We start from the raw sequence: 19810 nt of genomic DNA, 5'->3' as shown, positions 1-19810 counted from the left end.
TTTTGATGATAACCATTGTAAAAGATGTGAGGTGATATTTCATTGTGGTTTTGATTTGCATTTCACTGAGGATTAGTGATGTTAAGCATCTTTTCATGTGCCTGTTAGCTGTCTGTGTGTCTTCTTTGGAAAAATGTTTTTTCAGGCCCTCTGCCCATTTTTTGTTAAGTTGTTTGTTTTTTTGATATTAAGTTGTATAACTTCTTTATGTATTTTGGATATTAACCCATCAGATATATGATTTGCAAATATCTTCTCCCATTCAGTAGCTTGCCTTTTCATTTTGTTGATGGTTTCCTTCACTGTTTGAAAGCTTTTTAGTTGGATTTAGTCCTATTTGTTTATGTTTTCTTTGGTTGCCCTTGCCTGAGGAGACAGGTCTAAAAAAATATTACTAATATTACTAAGACCGATGTCAAAGAGCATACTGCCTATGTTTTCTTCTAGGAGTTTAATGGTTTCAGGTCTTACATTCAAACTTTTAATCCATTTCAAATATATTTTTGTATATGGTGTAAGATATTGGTCCAGTTTCTTTTTGTTTTGCATGTAGCTGTCCAGTTTTCCCAGCACCACTTATTGAAAAGGCTGTCTTTTCTTCATTATATATTCTTGCCTTCTTTGTCATAGATTAAATGACCATATACTCATGGATTTATTTCTGGGTTCTCTGTTCTGTTGACCTAGGTACCTGTTTTTGTGCCAGTATCATACTATTTTGACTACTATAGCTTTGTAGTATACTTTGAAATCAAGGAGCTTGATACTTCCAGCTGTGTTCTTCTTTCTCAAGTTTACTTTAGCTATTCTGGCTCTTTTGTGGTTCCATACAAATGTTAGGATTGTTTGTTCTAGTTCTGTGAAAAATGCCATTGGAATTTTGATAGGATTGCATTAAATCTGTAGATTGCATTGCATAGTATGGACATTTTAACAATATTAATCCTTCCAAACCATGAGCACGATATGTCTTTCCATTTATTTGTGTCATCTTCAATTTCTTTCATCAGTGTTTTATAGTTTTCAGAGTATACAGGTCTTTCACCTCCGTGGTTAAATTATCCTTAGTTACTATATTCTTTTTGATGCAAATATAAATGGGATTATTTTCTTAATTTTTCTTTCTGATAATTCATTGCTAGTGTATAAAAGTACAACCAATTTTTGCATGTTGATTTTGTATTGTGCAACTTTACTGAATGTATTTATTAGCTCTAACAGTTTTTGATGGTGTCTTTAGGGTTTTCTATATGTAATATCATGTTATCTGCAAACAGAGGCAGTTTTACTTCTTTTCTGTTTGGATGCCTTCTATTTCTTTTCCTTACCTAATTGCTCTCGCTAGGACTGTTTTACTATGTTGAATAAAAGTGGCAAAAGTGGACATCCTTGTCTTCTTCCTGATCTTAGAGGAAAATCTTTCAGTTTTTCACTGTTGAATATGATGTTAGCTGTGGATTTGTCATATATGGCCTTTATTATGTTGAGGTATATTCTCTCTATACCCACTTGATTGAGAGTTTTTATCATAAGCAGATGTTAAATTTTGTTAAATGCTTTTCTGCATCTGTTGATATGATCGTATGAGTTTTATCCTATCACTTTGATTTCTGGATATTGAACCAGCCTTGCATTCTTGGCATAAATCCCACTTGATCTTTGTGTATAATCCATTTAATGTATTGTTGAGATTGGTTTTGCTAACATAATGTTTTGCATCTGTGTTCATCACAGATATTGGTCTGTAATTTCCTTTTTTTGTGATGTCTTTGTTTAGTTTTATTATCAGGGTAATGTTGGCCTCATAAAATGAGTTTGGATGGGCCAGCCCTTTGGCTGAGTGGTTAAGTTCGTGCACTCTGCTTCAGTGGCCTGGGGTTTCACTGGTTCGAATCCTGGGCACGGACATGGCACTGCTCAATAAGCCATGCTGAGGTGGCATCCCACATGCCACAACTAGAAGGACCCACAATTAAAAATACACAACTATGTACTGGGGGGCTTTGGGAATAAAAAGGAAAAATAAAATCTTTAAAAAAAATGAGTTTGGAAGCATTTCTTCCTCTTCCTCTATTTTTTGGAATAAATTGAGAAGGATAGGTATTAACTGTTCTTTAAGTCTTTGGTAGAATTCGCCTGTGAAACTGTCTGGTACTGGACTTGTTTTTCTGAAAGTTTTTAAGTTACTGATTGAGTTTTGTTACTAGTAATTGGTCTGTTCATTCATGATTCAATCTTGAAAGATGTGTGTTTGTAGGAATTTGTCCATTTCTTCTAGTTTATCCAATTTGTTGGTGTATAATTGTTCATAGTAATCTCTTATGGTCTTTTGTATTTCTGTTGGTTGTAACTTCTCCTCTTTCCTTTCTACTTTTATTGATTTGGGTCCTCTCTTGATGAGTCTGGCTAGAGGTTTATCAGTCTTGTTTATCTTTTCAAAGAACCAACTCTTAGTTTCACTGATCATCTTTATTGTTTTCTTCATCTCTTTCAGTTATTTCCGCTCTGAACTTTATTTTTTTTTCCCTTCTACTAACTTTGATCATTGTTTGTTCTTCCTCTTCTAGTTCCTTTAGGTGTAAAGTTAGATTGTTTATTCAGGATTTTTCTTCTTTCTTAATAGGCCTGTATTGCTATAAACTTCCATCTTATAACTGTTTTTGCTGCATCCCATAGATTTTAGAATGTTGTTTTTCCATTTTCATTTGTCTCAAGGCATTTTTTGATTTCCTCTTTATTTCTTTGTTGACCCGTTGGTTGTATAGTATCATATTGTTTAGTCTACATGTATTTGTGTTCTTTCCAGTTTTCTTCTTATAGTTGACTTCTAGTTTTACATTATTGTAGTCAGCAAAGATGCCTGATATGATTTCAGTCTTCTTAAATTTCTGGAGACTTTTTTGTGGCCTAACATGTGATCTACCCTGGAGAATGTTCCATGCGCACTTGAAATGAATGTATGTTCTGCAGTTTTTGGATGGAATGTTCTTTATGTATCTATTAAGTCTTTCTGTTCTAGTGTGTTATTTAAGGCCAATGTTTTCATGTTGATTTTCTGTCTGGATGATCTATCGTTTGATGTAAGTGAAGTATTAAAGTCTCTACTATTATTGTATTACTTCAGTTTCTCTCTTTACATATTTGCTTTATATATTTAGGTGCTCCTATGTTGGGTGCATAAATATTTACAAATGTTATATCCTCTTGTTGGATTGATCCCTTTGTCATTAGATATTGCCATTCTTTGTCTTTTGTTACAGTCTTTGTTTTAAAGTCTATTTTGCCTGATAGTAATATTGCTACCCCAGCTTTCTTTTTTTTCCATTTGTATGGCATATCTTCTGCCATCCCTTCATTTTCATTCTGTGTGTCTTTAGATTTGAAGTGAGTCTCTTAGACATAGCATATAGATGTGTCTTGTTTTTTGATCCATTCAGCCACCCTTTGTCTTTTGATTTGAAAATTTAGTACATTTACATTTAAAGTAATTATTGATGGATATGTACTTATTGCAGTTTTACTAATTGTTTTCTGGTTGTTTCTGTAGTTCGTCTCTGTTCCTTTCTTCCCTTGTGGTTTGTTGACTTTCTTTATTGTTACATGTGAGTTCCTTTCTGTTTATTTTTTGTATATCTATTATAGATTTTTGGTTTGTGGATACCGTGAGGTTCATATATAGCAATCTCTATGTAGAGAGGTCTATTTAAGTTGAAAGTTCATTAAGTTCGAATGCATTCTAAAAGCTCTATATTTTTAAATCCCTCAGTTTATGTTTTTGATGTCATATTTTACAAGTTTTTATCATGTATCCCTTAACTACTTACTGTAACTACAGTTGATTTTACTGCTTTTTTCCTTTAATTTTCATGCTAGTTTTATAAGTTCTGGATCCACTACCTTTACTATATAGTTGCCTTTACCAGTGAGGTTTTTTCTTACGTATATTTTCTGATTTCTAGTTATGGCCTTTTTTTTTCCTGCTTAAAGAAGTCCCTTTAACATTTCTTATAAGGCTAGTTTAGTGGTGCCGAACTGTTTAGTGGTAGTGTCCCTGTCTGGGAAACTCTTCTTCAATTCTGAAGGGTAACCTTGCCAGGTAGAGTATTCTTGGTTGTAAGTTTTTTCCTTTCAGCACTTTGAATATATCCTGTCATTCCCTTCTGGCCTGTAAGGTTTCTCCTGAAAAATCATTTGATAGTCCCTTGTGTGTGACTAGTGGTTTTTCTCTGTTTATCTTTAACTTTTGCCATTTCACTTATGATATGTCTTGGTGTAGATCTCTTTGGGTTCATCTTGTTTGGGACTCTCTGTTCTTCCTGGACCCAAATCTCTGTTTCCTTAGCCAAGTTAGGGAAGTTTTCAACCATTATTTCTTCAAATAGGTTTTCTGCCCCTTTCTCTCTTTTTTCTCCTCTGGGACCCCTATAATGCAAATGTTAGTATCCTTGACCTTGCACCAGAGGTCCCTTAAATTTTCCTCATTTTTTAAATTCTTTTTTCTTTTTCTGTTCTAATTGGGTGATTTCCACTACCCTGTCTTCCAGCTCACTGATCCATACTTCTCTGTCATCTAATCAGCTATTGATTCCATCTAGTGTATTTTTCATTTCAGTTATTGCTCTCTTCAGCTCTCACTGGTTCTTCTTATATTTTCTGACTCTTTGTTGAATTTCTCACTCTGTTTATCCATTCTTCTCCCAAGTTCTGTGAGCATCCTTATGACCATTACTTTGAATTCTTTATCAGGTAGATTATTTATCTTTGTATCATTAAGGTCTTTTTTTGACGTTTTATCTTGTTCCTTTGTTTAGAGCATATTTCTTTGTTTTTTCATTTGCTTGGCTCTCTGTGTTTGTTTCTATGTATTAGGGAAAACTCCTACCTGTCTCAATCTTGAAAGTGTGGTCTTGTGTAGGTGATGGTCCTTCTCGTTCAACCCTACTCAGTTGTCTCTCTAAACTTTTGTGTTTGTCTAGACTGTCTGATTTATTCTTGATGTGCCTCTGTTGTTGAGGGTGTGCCAAGACTTGTCAGTGTTCCAAGAGGACAGATCTCATTTAGCACCTAGTTTCAGGTTGATTGGAAGCCCTCTGGGGCTACAGTTGTAATCCCTACTGGCCTCCAGACTAGGAGATGTGGTGGTGTCCCCAGGGCAATAGTTGCAGATATTGGGGTTCCTGATGAGTGTGTAAGCTCCCTTCTGGGGAGTCTTATTGAGCTGTAGTGAGGCCAAGGGGGTGTGCAAGGATAGTATCTCCTTTCTTGCATTCCCTGAGAGTGCCTCATTAGCTTCTAGATGTGTGGGAAACCTGAAGCCTCTCCCTCAGGGTGAAGCTCCAGGCTAGGTAAAATATGCCTTTTTTTTATAGGAAGACTAGGTTTGTGTTTCAGCCTGCTGTTGGTGCAGTGCCCTGGGGGTAGGGTGGTAGCCTGTTAATAACTGTCTTTCTGATTGTTACAGTTCCATGGACTTCAGGAACAACATCTACCAGGGCCAGGCAGTCAGGGAGTGTCCCCTGTGTTGATTCCATTAGCCTCCTGGCTTTAGCCAGGAAGTTTGAGAGTGTAGGGTGCAGGGCTTGCTTTCTGGCTTCACAAGCAGGGGCGGGTTGACTTGAATGAGCATGCTCATGGGCTTTCACATTGCAGCTGGAATGTGCCCTGTCTTTGCTCTTGTGTGATGGTAGGCTCGGGGGATATTGCTGGGAGTGAGAGGTTGTCGTGACTGCTCGCTCTTGTGAGCCCCAGCCCAGGGGCAGGAGAATTCATTTCGGCTTTAGGCTGGGAGTGGGATAATGCCTCTGTCACTCATTCTTCAGTCACAGTGGCATGGGCTCTCAGACTTTAGCTAGGGTGCATGAGAATGCTGTGTCTGCTCACACCTGCATGACCTGCCAGAGAGCAGGGAATGCTGTAGCCACCTGTGTGGGCAGGTTAGGTGGGGAGCGCAGCAGTGGCCTCTGCCAGTGCCTCAGTCCCCAGTGAGTGTTTTCACCATCCCCCACCCCTCTAGCTGCTGTTTTTAGATTCACAAATGACTCTCTTTCACATATAGTTTTAGCACTTTTCAGACTGCTGTTATTTTGCTGGGTCTCTAGGTGAGTGAGACTGCATGTTTGCTCTTTAAGAGGGGATCTGTTTCCTTTAGTACTTTGGAACCCTTGGTTGTCAGCCCCGTTGGTTTTCTAAGCCGCATATTTTGGGAACTTGTCTCTCTGGTGCAGACCCCAGGGGCTGGACTGCCTGATGTGGGGAGCCCACCCCTCACTCTCTGGGAGAAGTGCCCATCTGGTGACATTCCTCTCTATTGTGTGCCACCATGCTGGGGATGGGGGTATTGGGGCTATTTCTCTGCCTCTCCTACCCATCTTGATGTGGTCCTTTTTCTCCTTTGTTGTGGAGCAGGTGTTCCACTAGCTTCTAGTTTCTTTTCAGGGGGAATTGATCCATATGTAGCTGTACATTTGTTGTGAAAGTGGGAGGAGGTAAGATCAGGCTCTTCTTATGCTGCCATCTTCATCCCCCATAAACATCCTTTTGTTGTTTGAGGGAGGAAGAGGTCATGTAATTGCCAGTTATACCTATGTTATGTTTATCAAGTGTGTTGATAAATGACCTCTAACATCTAGCAATAGAGGGCTTCTCTATTGACACTTTCAGGTCACCTGAGATTTCTGATTAAACCTCAAATATAAAGGTAATTTATTTACTTTGGTTCCTAAAGGTACAGCTATCTTGGAGCTCAGGGATTTCCCTGATTGTAAACACCTCTAAAAAGGCTTCAGTGTCTTCTGATCACTTGTCCAGTAGTTCCTCTTAGTAGAAAAAGTGGCTCTTCAAGCATATAAAAAGTTGCCTACCTCAGCTGGAGTTTTTCAAATTGTATTTTACAGAGTTGAGGAAGCTTATTAGGTTTCCAGTCCAGCATGTAAGGATGTTGGAAGTTGGAGTTCATCCTAACAACAAGTAAAAAGCTGAACAAACTGAAAATCAGCAACTTCCATATGAGAAGTGAGGTCCCAGGGCAAATTGCTGCTCCTGAAATTAAAGACAAGAGGACACAGAAAATCACAACTTACCTAAGCAGAAAGTCTAGAGCAGAAACCTCCACAGGAACCAGTGCCAAGGTGAGAAACCTAAACTGTAATTGGTGGATTGCTGGGGGCTCAGTGTGGACAAGTTTGAGAGTTAAAAATTCCAGGAGGGTACATTCGTAGTGAGGCTCCAATACATTTTTTTGAGTTTTATTTCCAAGAGCTCTGCCAGGTTCTAACAGCCAATACTGGAGAAAAATCCTCTCAGGCTTCTGGCAGGAGGAAGTAAAGGAATCATTTTGAAATAGTCCAGACCATTCTGTTCTTCTTAACAAGGCCTCAAGAGAAACTGTTACTAGAGCCTGACCTGCTAGGGCTTTATCCAAGCCTGATGAAACTTGGAGAAGGGAAATGTCCAACCCCAGCTCTCTCTAGCCATCCTGTCCTGCCCAAGGGGAAGAAAAAACTGAGAAGCACGTGTGAAGGGGCACAGGCTCACTAAAAACCTGAGACCTAATCCTAGGAATATAGAGCTCTTCCCTTCCTCCCACACCTTACAACTATATCACTAAAGGTCTATTTACTGGAGTTCCTTTTACCCAGTATATCATGTCTAGATTTCAACAAAAAATTACTAGGCATACTAAAATGCAAAAAGCACAGTTTGAAGAGACACAGTAAGCATCAGAACCACATTCAGGTGTGGCAAGGATGTTGAAATTATCAGACTATGCACTTAAAACAGCTATGATTAATATGCTAAGGGCTCTCATGGAAAAAGGAGACACCATGCAAGAACAGATGGGTAATGTAAGCAGAGAGATGAAAATTTGAAGAAAGAATCAAGATGAAATGCTACATCAAAAACATTGTAACAGAAATGAAGAATGCCTTTGGGTTCATTAGTAGACTGGACATGGCTCAGGAAAGAATCCATGACCTTGGGGATATGTCAATAGAAGCTTTCAAAACTGAAAAGCAAGGAGAAAAAAGACTTAAAAAAATTGAACAGAATATCAAAGAACTGTGGGACAATTACAAATGATGTAGCATGCATGTAATGGGATGGGAATAAGAAAAGGAGAAGAAAGAGAGAAGGGAACAGATGAAATATTTGAAGCAATAATGACTAAGAATTTCCCCAAATTAAAGCCAGATAACAACCAAAGATCTAGGAAGCTCAAATAAGTGCCAAAAAACCTACACTTAGGCATGTCATTCAAACTGTAGGATGCAAGATGGAAAAAATATTGAAGGAAGCCAGAGGTAAAAAACACCTTATAGAGGAACAAAGATAAGAAATACGCCTGACTTCTTTTCAGAGATCAGGTGAGCAAGAAGAGAGTAGAGTGAAATATTTAGTATTGAGAGAAAAAAAACCTCACCAACCTTGAATTCTGGATCCTGTGAAATTTTCCTTCAAAAGTGAAAGAGAAATAAAGACTTTCTCAGATGAAAATTGAGGGAATTTGTTGCTTAGTAGACCTGCCTTGCAAGAAATGTTAAAAGAAATTCTTCAGGGGTAGGCCCTGTGGCTGAGTAGTTGGGTTTGCATGCTCTGCTTCGGTGGTCCAGGGTTTCACCAGTTTGGATCCTGGGCGTGGATGTAACACCACTCATCAAGCCATACTGAGGTGGCATCCCACATAGTACAGCCAGAAGCATTCATAACTAGAATATACAACTATGTACTGGGGGGCTTTGGGGAGAAGAAGAAGAAGACGAAGAAGAAGAAAAAAGATTGGCAACCCATGTTAGCTCAGGTGCCAATCTTAAAAAAGAAAAAATTCTTCAGAGACAAAATGATATAGGTCAGAAACTTGGATCTGCATCAGGAAAAGAGCATTAGAGAAGGAACGAGTGAAGGTAAGTTAAAAACTTTTATTTTTCTTATTCTTAATTGATTGAACAGGAAACAGTTTGTTCAAAATAATAATAGCAACAATGTATTCATTTTATAGCTTATGTACAAGTGAAATGAATAGCCATGATACAGGGGACAGGAAGGAAGAATTAGGGATATGTTGTTGTTAGAAGGTACTTACACTACCTGTGAAAGGGATACAGTGTTATTTGAAAGTGGACTTGTGTTAGTTATGCTTGTACGTTGCAAACTCTAGGGCAACCCCTAAAAAAAATGTAAAAAGAAGTATAATTGATATGCTAAGAAAAGAGAGGAATAGAATCATACAATATGCTCAATTAAAATCACAAAAGGCAGAAAAAGTAGAAATCAAAAATAGGAACAAAGAACAAAGGCAACAAGTGGAAAATAGTAACAAATACGGTAGCTATTACATCACTTTAAATGTCAGTGGTCTAAATATATTTTCTATATTCTAAGCATAAATTGAAAAACAGATTGTGGCAGTGGACAAAAAACAAGACCCAACTATATGTTGTCTTTAAGAAATCCACTTTAAATATGAAGACACATATTGATTTAAAAGTAAAGGGATGGAGAAAGATTTTACAATGCTAACACTAATCAAAAGAAAGCTGGAGTAGCTATATTAATTTCAGACAGAGCAGACTTCAGAGCAAGGAAGCTTGTTAGGATTCTATTGGATAATTCATAAATGTAAATTTTGGCATGTTTTTGGAAATTACTGATCATTTTAGACTTTAACTAAATACCAATCCTTTCACATTTCAGTTTTATCCAGTAGTTATGTTTTAGTTCCTAAATCCATAAACACTGACTCTGCGGGAGGAAAATACTACAAAAATTTTCAGGTAGAGGCAGTTATAAAATTTTCCATGATATAAAGCTCATTGTAAAAAAGAAATAATAAAGAATAGTGGTTAAAAATGCTTTGACACACACTGACCTGGGTCTAAGTTCAGATTTATAAGCTGTGGTACTTGATATAAGTAACTTTAGTTCCTGTGACTCAATTATTTCCTCATCCATAAAATAGGGGTGATAATAGTTTAAAAAAATTTTCACTGAGGTCATTATAGTTGATAACATTGTGAAATTGCACGTGTTCATTACTATGTGTAAGTCACCATATATATGTGCCCCTGTACCCCTTAGGCCCACCCTTCAACCCCCTTCCCCCTGGTAACCACTAAACTGTTCTCTTTGTCCATGTGTTTGTTTATCTTCCACATATGAGTGAAATCATTTGGTGTTTATCTTTCTGTCTGGCTTATGTCGTGTAACATTATACTATCAAGGACCATCCATGTTGTTGCAAATGGGATGATTTTGTGTTTTTTTATGGCTGAGTAGTATTCCATTGTATATATACACCACATCTTCTTTATCCATTCATCAGGTGATGGGCACTTGCGTTGCTCCCATGTTTTGGCTATTGGGAATAATGCTGCAGTGAACACAGGGGTGCATAAGTTTCTTTGAATTGTTGATTTCAAGTTCTTTGGATAAATACCAAGTAGTGGGGTAGCCGGGTCATATAATATTTCTATTTTTAATTTTTGAGCTATCTCCGTACTGTTTTCTATACTGGCTGGACCAGTTTGCATTCCCACTAGCAGTGCGTGAGGGTTCCCTTTTCTCCACATCCTAACATTTCTTATGTTTTGTCTTGGTAATCACAGCCATTCTAACAGGTCTAAAGTGACATCTCATTGTAGTTTTGATTTGCGTTTCCCCTGATGATTAGTGATGTTGAACATCTTTTCATGTGCCTCTTGGCCATCTGTAGCTCTTCTTTGGAAAAATGTCTCTGCCCATCTTTTGATCAGGTTGTTTGTTTTTCTGTTGTTGAGTTGTGTGAGTTCTTTATGTATTTTGGAGATTAACCCCTTGTCAGATACATGATTTGCAAATACTTTCTCCCAGTTGGTGGGTTGTCTTTTTGTTTCGTTCCTGGTTTCCTTTGCCTTGCAGAAGCTCTTTAGTCTGATGTAGTCTCATCTGTTTATTTTTTATTTTGTTTCCCTTGCCTGAGTAGACATGGTATTTGAAAAGATGCTTCTAAACTCATGTCAAAGAGTGTACTGCCTATATTTTCTTCTAGGAGTTTTATGGTTTCATGTCTTACTTTGAAGTCTTTAGCCGAATTTGAGTTAATTTTTGAATATGGCATAAGATAATAGTCTAACTTTCATTCTTTTGCATGTGGCTGTCCAGTTTTCCAAACACCATTTGTTGAAAAGACTTTCCTTTCTCTATTGTATGTTCTTGGCTCCTTTGTCAAAGATTAGCTGTCCGTAGATGTGTGGCTTTATTTCTGGGCTTTCAGTTCTATTCCATTGATCTGTGTGTCTCTTTTTGTACCAGTACCATGCTGATTTGATTACTGTAGCTTTGTAGGATATTTTGAAGTCGGGGATTGTGATACCTTCAGCTTTGTTCTTTTTTCTCAGGATTGCTTTAGCTATTTGGGGTGTTTTTTTTTTTTTAAAGACTTTATTCTTCCTTTTTCTCCTCAAAGTCCCTGGTACATAGTTGTATATTTTTAGTTGTGGGTCCTTCTAGTTGTGGTATGTGGGATGCCACCTCAGCATAGCTTGATGAGCGGTGCCATGTCTGCGCCCAGGATCTGAACCAGTGAAACCCTGGGCCGCTGAAGCGGAACACGCAAACTTAACCGCTCAACCATGGGGCTGACCCCTATTTGGGGTCTTTTGTTGCCCCATATCTTTATTCTATTTCTGTGAAGAATGTCATTGGGATTCTGATTGGGATTGCCATGAATCTGTAGATTGCTGTAAGTAATATTCACATTTTAACTATTTTGATTCTTTCAATCCATGTGCATGAAATATCTTTGCATTTCTTTATGTCATCATCGATTTCTTTCTATAATATCATTTAGTTTTCATTGTATAGGGCTTTCACCTCCTTGGTTAAGTTTATTCCTAGGTATTTTATTCTTTTTGTTGTGATTGTAAATGGGATTGTATTCTTGAGTTCTCTTTCTGTTAGTTCATTATTAGAGGATAGAAATGGAACTGATTTTTGTAAGTTGATTTTGTGCCCTGCAACTTCGCCCTGGTTCTTGATTGCTCCCAATGGTTCTGATGGATTCCTTAGGGTTTTCTATATATAGATCATGTTGTCTGCCAACAGTGAGAGTTTCAGTTCCTCTGTGCCAATTTGGATACATTTATTTCCTTTTCTTGCCTAATTGCTCTTGCCAAAACCTCCAGTACCAAGCTGAATAAGAGTGCCAAGAGTGGGCACTCCTGGCTTGTTCCTATTCTCAGAGGGATGGCTTTAGCTTTTCCCCATTGAGTATGATATTGGCTGTGGGTTTGTCATATAGGGCCTTTATTGTGTTGAGGTACTTGCCCTCTATACCCATTTTTTTTTTTTTAAAGATTTTATTTTTTTTCCTTTTTCTCCCCAAAGCCCCCTGGTACATAGTTGTGTATTCTTCGTTGTGGGTTCTTCTAGTTGTGGCATGTGGGATGCTGCCTCAGCGTGGTCTGATGAGCAGTGCCATGTCCGCGCCCAGGATTCGAACTAACGAAACACTGGGCCGCCTGCAGCGGAGCGCGCGAACTTAACCACTCGGCCACGGGGCCAGCCCCCCTCTATACCCATTTTATTGAGAGTTTTTATCATAAATGGATGTTGGATCTTGTCAAATTCTGTCTCTGCATCTATTGAGATGATCGTGTGGTTTTTATTCCTTCTTTTGTTAATGTGGTGTATTACATTGATTGATTTGTGACTGTTGAAAGATCCCTGTGTCCCTGGTTAAATCCCAGTAGATCATCTTGTACGATCCTTTTAATGTATTGCTGTATTCGGTTTGCCAATATTTTTTTGAGGATTTTTGCATCTCTGTTCATCAGTGATATGGCTTGTAATTTTCTTTCTTTGTGTTGTCCTTGTCTGGCTTTGGTATCAGGATGATGTTGGCCTGGAAGAATGAGTTAGGAAATGTTGTGTCTTCAATTTTTTCGAATAGTTTGAGAAAGATATGTGTTAAATCTTCTTTGAATGTTTGATAGAATTCTCAAGAGAAGCCATCTGGTCTTGGACTTTTATTTTTGGGATATTTGGATTACTATTTCCATCTCTTTACTTATGGTTGGTCTATTCAGATCTCTATTTTTTCTTGATTCGGTCTTGGCAGGTTGTATGAGACTAAGAATTTATCCATTTCTTCTAGATTGTCTGATTTGTTGGTATATAGTTTTTTATTGTCTTGTAATACTTTGTATTTCTGTGGTGTCCATCTTAATTTCTCCTCTTTCAGTTCTAATTTTACTTACTTGAGTTTTCTCTCTTTTTTTCTTAGTAAGTCTGGCTAAGGGTTTGTCATTTTTTTTATCTGCTCAAAGAACCAGCTCTTAGTTTCATTGATCCTTTCTACTGTCTTTCTGGTTTCTGTTTCTTTTATTTCTGCTCTAATTTTTATTTCCCTCCTGCTGCCTTTTGGCTTTGTTTGTTCTTCTTTTTCTAGTTCTGTTAGGTGTAGGTTAAGATTACTTTTTGAGATTTTTCTTTTTTGTTAAGGTAGGTTTATGTTGCTATGAATTTCACTTTTAGGACCACTTTTTTTTTTTTTTGATTTTTAAATTTTTCTCCCTAAAGCCCCCTGGTACATAGTTGTATATTCTTCGTTGTGGGTCCTTCCAGTTGTGGTATGTGGGACGCCGCCTCAGTGTGGTTTGATGAGCAGTGTCATGTCTGTGCCCAGGATTCGAACTGATGAAACAGTGGGCCACCTGCAGCAGAGCACGGGAACTTAACCACTCGGCCACGGGGCCAGCCCCCCTTTTAAGACCACTTTTGCTGCATCCCATTTGAACTTTTATGGTGTATTTTCATTTTCATTTGTCTTCAGATATTTTTTCATTTCTCCTTTATTTTCTTCATTGATCCATTGGTGGTTCAATAGCATCTTGTTTAGTCTCCACATATTTATCACTTTCCCAGCTTTTTTCTTGTAGTAGATTTCTAGTTTCATAGCAGTATGTTTGGAAAAGATGTTTGATATGATTTCAGTCTTCTTAAATTTATTGAGACTTGCCTTATTTCCAAATATATGGTTTATATTTGAGAATGTACCATGTGCACTTGAGAAGAATGTGTATTCTGTTGTTTTTGGATGGTGTGTTCTGTATATATCTGTTAAGTCCACTTGGTCTAGTTTTTCATTTAATTCCACTATTTCCTTCTTGACTTTTTGTCTGGATGGTCTATGCATTGATCTAAGTGGGGGGTTGAGGTCCCCTACTATTATTGTGTTGCTGTCAATTTCTTTCTTTAGGTCCGTTGATAGTTGCTTTATATACTTTGGTGCTCCTGTGGCAGGTGCATATATATTTACAACTGTTATGTCCTCTTTGTGAAGTGTCCTTTTTATCATTATACTGCCCCTCCTTGTCTCTCATTGCCTTTTTTATCTTGAAATCTACTTTGTCTGATATAAGTATGGCAATCCCTGGTTTCTTTTGTTTGCCATTAGCTTGGAGTATCGTCTTCTCTCCATTCCCTCTGAGCCCGTTTTTGTCTTTGGAGCTGAGATGTGTTTCCTGCAGGCAGCATATTGTTAGGTCTTGTTTTTTAATCCATCCAGCCATTCTGTGTCTTTTGTTGGAGAATTCAGTCCATTTATATTTAGAGTGATTTTTGATATATGAGGGCTTAATACTGCCTTTTTATCACTTGTTTTCTGGTTGTTCTGTATTTCTCTTGTTTCTTGTCCTGTGTATTTCTCAGTATTTATTATTTGTGTCTCTGTCCTGACTTTTTTCTTCCTGCTTTTTCTCCCTCCACCCCCCAAGTACATAGTTGTATATTTTAGTCGTGGGTCCTGTCCTGACTTTTTATTTAGTGGTTACCATGAGGTTTGTATTAATGATCTCGTAGATGAGATACTCCATTTTCTGGTAGACTCTTATCACCATTAGCCTAATCTGGTTCCATCTCTTTCCTCTTTCCTGTCTAAGTTATTGTTGTCACAAATTACTCCATTTTGTGTTGTGTTTGTGATTTAAATGAAGTGCTTATAATTATTTTTGATGCTTTCCTTCCCTTTATCTTTAATGTTATGATTAAGTGTTTGCTAACCTGTTCTGATAGCTGTAATTTTCTGATTTTATCTGTCTCTTTGTCTTCTTGCTCAAGGCTTTGTACACCCTTTCTTTTTTTCCCCAGGTATGAGGACCTTCTTGTTCATTTCTTGTAATGGGGGTGGGAGGTCTTGCCATGATACACTCTCTCAGCTTTTGTTTATCTGGGGAAGTTTTCATTTCTCGATCGTATCCAAAGGACATTTTCACTGGATAAAATAATCTTGGCTGAAAGTTTTTGTCTTCAGTATTTTGAATTTATCATTCTACTCTCTCCTAGCTCATAGGTTTCCACTAAAAATCCGCTGAAACCCTGATAGGGGTTCCTTTGTAGGTTATTTTCTTCTGCCTTGCTGCCCTTAATATTTTTTCTTTGTCATTGACTTTTGCCAGTTTTACTAATATATACCTTGGAGAAGTTCTTTTTATATTAATGTAATTAGGAGTTCTATTAGCTTCTTTTACTTGTAATTCCAGCTGCTTCCCCAGGTTTGGGAAGTTCTTGGCTATTATTTCTTTGAACAAGCTCTCTGCTCCATTCTACCTCTCTTCTTCCTCTGGAATACCTATAATCCTTATGTTGCATTTCCTAATTGAGTCAGAAATTTCTCAGAGAATTTCTTCATTTCTTTTAGTCTCTCTCCACCACTGCCTGAAGGATTTCTGTATTTCTGCCCTCTAAATTACTAATTATTTCCTCCATAATATCAGCTCTGTGTTTTAAGGATTCCATATTTTTTTATCCCATTCATTGTATTCTTCATCTCCAGCATTTCTGATGTTTTTTTTTTAGTTTCAATCTCTTTCATAAGGAATTCCCTCTGCTCATTAATTTTATTCCTAAGTTCATTGAACTGTCTGTCTGAATTTTCTTGTAACTTGTTGAGTTTCTTTATGATAACTATTTTGAGTGAATTATCTGTCATTTAGAGTGTAAATTTCTTTGGCTCAGGATTGGTTTCTGGGTACTTGTCATTTTCCTTCTGGTCTGGCATATTAATAAGTTTTTTCATGTTGTTTGATGGGGTGGACTTTTGCTGTCGCATAGTGGTAGTATCTGGTTGTAGATTCCACCTGTCACCAGTGGGGCGGGGGTCAGGAGCTGTGTTTTCTGAGCCTGCCACAACCCGTCTGTTGTGCCCATCCATTGGAAGCTGTGCCAAAAGGGCTTTCTGCATTTTGCTGCCACTGCTTTACACAGGTAGGTACAGGCACTCTGGTTGGAATCCTCCACTCTGGCCAACTGGCTAAGCTGATGAACCAGGTGATATGGGGGCCAAGGGGCACCTTCTTTCCCACCTGTGCTGCTTGCTCTGCACTCACTGGCTGCCTGCCTTGGCTGCTCAGCTTGGTGAGGGCAGCCCTGTGGTTGCTTACCCACCTTGGTGTGGAGCATTCCTGCAGAGGGCTGCCTTTTCCCCCTTCTCCTCTCAGAGTCAGCACCAGCTGTCACACGAGGGCCCATGTCCTAGATCACTGCCACTGGGGAGGGAGAGGAGATCCACTTACCTTCTTCCATTGCCTCCTGGGGTTCCAGCACCCCCACCTTTAGACATATGGCTATGTGGATCTCTCAGATGTCTGTTGTGTTGTGTGAGTGTCCCCTATTGGTTTATGAATGTCCTTTTCATTACATCTTAGGGGGAGAGACTAAGGGAAGAGCTTACTCTGCCATCATGCTGATGTCATTCCTCAATAGTTTTTGTGAGGATAGAATGAAATGATATGTATAAAGTATCTGCCATATAATAAGCATGAGTTGTTGGTTTATAAAGAAAATGTAGAAATAGAAGGATTTATTAAAAAACATGTAAATTTGGGGCTGGCCCCGTGGCCGAGTGGTTAATTTCGCGCACTCTGCTGCAGGTGGCCCAGTGTTTCGTTGGTTTGAATCCTGGGCGTGGATATGGCACTGCTCCTCAAGCAGTGAGGCAGCGTCCCATATGCCACAACTGGAAGGACCCACAACCAAGAATATACAACTATGTACTGGGGGGCTTTGGGGAGAAAAAGGAAAAAATAAAATCTTAAAAAAAAAAAAATGTAAATTCCATCCTAACGTTGCTATCCTAATATTTAATGATTTCTGTCATTAGATTTCCCCTCTTTTAACAAGAATCATAAGAAAACAAATTTATCATCCAAATGAGTTTATACGAATATACACATATTCATATACCAAATGGAATTTGCTATTGGATTAAAACATCTTTGCTATACAGAGGTTCATTTACAAAGCATGCTCTTTGATAATGGCCTGGTGCCATGTGGAATTTTAATCATTTTTTTCCAGTCTGTGAAAAACTTCCACTGCTCCTTTGTGGGCCACAGGAGCACCTGCAATGCATGCATCCATTCAGTCTTTAAATATTTATTGAGAACATACTATGTGCTAGGCACTGTATGAGGTGCTGGAGAGTCAGTAGTCTATAATACAAGTTCCCTGCTGTCATGCAGTGTATATTCTAGTTGAAGAAACAGACAAGAAATGAGAAAGATAATTTTCAAATAGTGATAAATACTAGGAGGAAAATAAAACAAGGTGACATGATAATATATCGGGGAGGAAGGAGGTGATTAAATTGTAAAGGCAAGGCAGGCTCAGAGGAGATGATTTTGAGCTGATATCTGAATGACAAGAGGGAGCTAGATACATAAAGCATAGAGTGACAAGCATACCAGGCAGAGGTAACACCACGTGCAAAGCCCCTGAGGTGGAAATGACTTAGCTTTATGAATTCCTAAGTAACTTGCATATAAATCCACTCAGTTTATTATATGCTAGATGAGCTCACCATTTGAAAGAAAATGCTGCTGATTCCTTTTTTTTTAAAAGATTGGTGCCTGAGCTAACAGCTGTTGCCAATATATATTTTTTTCTGCTTTTTCTCCCCAAATCCCCCCAGTTCATAGCTGCATATTTTAGTTGTGAGTCCTTCTAGTTGTAGCATGTGGGATGCTGCCTCAGCACAGCCTGACGAGTGGTGCCATGTCCACGCCCAGGATCCAAACCGGTGAAACCCTGGGCTGCCAAAGCGGAGCGTGTGAACTTAACCACTCGGCCATGGGGCCAGCCCCTGCTGATTCCTTTTTAAAATGATTTCAAAATTCTAATGCAGTAGTTCTAACACTATCATGTGTGTAAGAATAACCTGAAGAGTTTGCTAAAATATAGATCATGATGTAAAAAAGCTGAACTTGTAAAAACAGAGAGTAGAATGGTGGTTACCAGAGGCTGGGGGTTGGGAGAATTGGAGATATGTTGTTTAAGGGTACAAACTTGGAGCTAGTAGACAAGTAAGTCCTGGAGAGCCAATGAACAGCATAGTGATTATAGACAATACTGTGTTATAAACTTCCAAGTTGCTAAGAGACCAGATCTTAATTGTTCCCACCACAAAGAAGAAATGATAATTATGTGAACTGATAGAGGTGTTAGCTAACACTATGGTGGTAGTCATATTGCAATTTATCAACATGTTGTATACCTTAAACTTATATGTTATATATCAATTATGTTTCAAAGAAGAAAAACCCAGTTTCCTGGGTTACATCCCTAGAGATTCTGATTCAGTAGGTCGGGTGAGGCCCACAGATTTGCATTTGTAACAAACTCAAGGGCGATGCCAGTGCTGCTAATCTGAGGACCATACTTTGAGAACTACTGCTTTAACAAATCTATTTTGTGAGTTTAGTATCCATTTGCTAAAAGTAAAGCATGCCAATCTTTTCTTTCATGTAAAAAATGAACTTATTTGGCATGCTCATCATCTGAAATTAATTTTTGTAACTGTAGTGGAAAAGTTCATGAAGTGTGAAAGATAAAAAAAGACCATAAATATTTCATGTTGAATTCATAGCATCTATAATTGTATGAGGTTAATTTCAATATAACCATTAGTGAAGAGTTAACAGTTTCATTTGGAGAGGATTTCAAGGATTATTTTTTAAATGCTGAAAGGAATTTAAATGATAGAGCACTTAAAGATTTTATAAAATTATTTTTGTTTCTTGACTGAGAGATCACATAAATAGAAATTTGTACATTAAATCCTGATAATCTGGAGAATATGAGAAGGTCGTGCTTCCCATCAACTGTGCGATTTAGGAGGATACGCATGGAAAAGAGATGGAGAAAGGTAGAGCTCAAAGCATTCTGGTCAGTAGGGAGCCTGGCTGCTGCAGTCACACAGACTGTATGACATATGTCAAAGAAGCCCATGTGCTCCTGTCCCTAGCAGTTGTTCCCAGGAAGGGAATTTATAAGAATATTGTTTGTTCCTTGGGCATCATGACCTTAGCGGCACCAGGGATGGTATATGGATGGTGATACTAAGAACAGCCAACAGTTACCCAGCACTTTCCACATTCCATTGCTCTAAATGTTTTATGTGATTAACTGATGTAACCCCCAGAACACATCTATGGGGTAGATAGTGACAACATCTCCATTTTATAGACAAGAAAATGAGTAATTTAGGTTACCAGGCACTAAGCAGAAAAGCTGAGATTAAAACCTAGACAATTTGTGTTCAGTCTGATCTGTTAAAACATTTTACTGTATACTGCTTCATATTTGGAGAAGAATCCTGAAATCAAAGGTTTTCAGGATTTGTGTCTATACCTCAGGTTAAAATGAGGTATCTGATTCTTTTTCTGCACACCATTTAAGTTATTACACAGGAATTCCACAATGTCTTCTTTTTGTTTTTTTGGCGAGGAAGATTGATCATGAGCTAACATCTGTTGCCAAGCTTCCTCTTTTTGCTTGA

Source organism: Equus asinus, chromosome 3, assembly GCF_041296235.1.
Source record: "Equus asinus isolate D_3611 breed Donkey chromosome 3, EquAss-T2T_v2, whole genome shotgun sequence".
NCBI classification, from domain to species: Eukaryota; Metazoa; Chordata; class Mammalia; order Perissodactyla; family Equidae; genus Equus; species Equus asinus.
Note: the sequence above shows the minus strand (reverse complement) of the source record.